The sequence below is a fragment of the Mixophyes fleayi genome, chromosome 6 (genome assembly GCF_038048845.1).
Source record: "Mixophyes fleayi isolate aMixFle1 chromosome 6, aMixFle1.hap1, whole genome shotgun sequence".
NCBI classification, from domain to species: Eukaryota; Metazoa; Chordata; class Amphibia; order Anura; family Limnodynastidae; genus Mixophyes; species Mixophyes fleayi.
Window position 1 is genome coordinate 10,451,590 of NC_134407.1, and position 2,292 is coordinate 10,453,881.

At 34.9% G+C, this 2,292-nt stretch overlaps 1 long non-coding RNA gene across 1 annotated transcript; it reads left to right on the top strand.

The window, feature by feature from the left end:
- The first annotated feature begins 314 nt into the window (after positions 1-314).
- LOC142160170 (uncharacterized) lies at positions 315-908 on the top strand. The gene is made up of 3 exons (XR_012693083.1): positions 315-360; positions 535-633; positions 757-908. It is a non-coding gene; the product is annotated as an uncharacterized LOC142160170 (long non-coding RNA).
- Positions 909-2,292: the final 1,384 nt, after the last annotated feature.

Sequence of the window (2,292 nt, forward strand, 5' to 3'; positions counted from 1 at the left end):
TCCATAGATTACATACTTTACACGACACATTACACTCAGATAACACTTTACCTTTTTTTACATAAAGCAATATTATTCACACATAATACATTTATATAAAAAATACCCCTAATGTTAAAGTAAAAAAACTCTTGTCCCAAATAGTGTTACCGACATTTGTTTACTATTTAAAAAATCTTTTACCAATTTTTTTTTTTTCTAATATGTATGTATGCATGAACATACATATATCTATATCTATATCTATATCTATATCTATACTATACTATACTAATAATTATTATTATTTAGAGGCCCAACCGGTTGAAGAGATGCCGGAAGAAGGGGGAACATCAATAACGCTTGCTCATAATCCAGAAGGTATAATTATGTTAAAAATTGTGGATACATAACTATCTTGTCATATATAGACATATTTTTGTAACCTATCCATATAAATATACATAGTTTTATTGAACACATGTATTATTTAACATACTTACATTTCAGACATGTATTATTTTATTGTCAATATTTTGTTTTTTTATGTTTTAGAATCCATCATCCCAAGGGAACAGGTGGTAACACCACTAACCACCTCTTATTTGCCTGCTGCCATGCAAGAAATAGCATCTCCTGTCGGCTCAGTAACCGGTGAATAATATTTTATATTTTTATTTGTACTAAATGCATGCATTTTTTTCAAATTTTAAAACTGGTATAAACATCATGTAATATCTGAATAATTGATGTTAAAAATGTATTTTTGTTTTACAGAGCGATTAGAAAATGACAGTGATTCATTGACATTTTCTCCAGCTGACAATTCGGTCCCCGAAGATGCTGCAACAAGATTTGAGATGCTACAGCAAGCCTTCCCCAACCTTCAAGTTCCAACCACCGAAGGGGAAGGTCCATCTCAAGCAAGGGTACCCTCTACAGGCACCAGTCTTCCAACACAACTGGTGCACGGTCTGCCAGAACAAGCCACTCGGTTTCATTCCATCACAAACTTTGCCAGAAGGATGGAAGGAAGGCAGGAAACATATCGCCGAAATATGGAAGACAGAGTTCAGAGAATTGGTGACTCGGTAGACCGTTTGACGTCTGTTGTGGAAGAGGTACGAAGCTCCCGTAATACCACCAATTCGTTACTGGAGCGACTCATCACAGTGCAAACTGAAATTTTATCATCTATTCAAGTGAATAACACCATTCAAGCGTGAATGGCAGTTGCAATGGAGCAGAATACAGCACTCCATTATCAGATGAACCAATCCATGGCACAGATGCATATGCAACAACAACAACAGACAATGCATCTGCAAATGATGACCCTGCATGTCATGAATATCAGTGAAGAGCTGAGGGTCCGGCGAGCCCAGGGTAATATTTCAGTCCCATTACCCGATTGGAACATTTCTGGACTTGTTCCCCCATCACCACAGCAGAGGATGTCATTGGTAATGAACACCCCTGTGGTAGAAGTAAGAAGACCAGAGTCAGCAAGGAGAAGATTTCTAGTGGAAGATCCAGAAGAGGAACTCGTCAACCCCGTCTCATCTGAGGAAGAAGGGTAAAAGTAATCCCTAAGAAAAAGCATATGTCATATGTACTATAATGTGTAATTTTCATGATTGAAATAACATTATTTCAAATATTTCACATTTTACTTTCTTAATATTGATGGATTATGTTTTTTAATGTGCATGTTAATGTATCCTATTTTCTATGTTGCACATTAACTTTAGGTAAACCAGAAGCGTCGTGGATCAAATCGAAGAGGAACCTAAAGCAAGAACATAACATCACCCACTTTAATTCATTACTTTAAAGGTAAAGGTTTTTCGGTCTTTATCTCTCTCTCTCTATGTATGTATGTATGTATGTATGTATGTATGTGATCCATTGAAAAATTTCATTTCTAAAAAATATTTCTCATCTTTTATTATTAGAACACAGAAGACTGTGAAATTTGAAGACCTTTGAACAACATCAGGAATGACCAGCAAAGTAAAATACTCGGTGAGTTTGTTTGTTTAGTCTGTTTTCTTGTTGTAATGTAACCTGTTTTTTTTTTCCCTGTATGGAAGGGATATGATGTAACCAATGGACAATGAAATGTAATTTTTTTTATATTCAAGCTGTACAGCGCTGCGGAATCAGTGGCACTATATAAATAAATAATGATGATGATGATGATGATGATGAAGCCCATACTGAGCCTTCCTTGTTTTAAAAGTAATTATTTTTTTTGCATAAAAAATACAGGTTTCACATACACTTTTTTTTTTTTTTTCAGATTGCGAACAA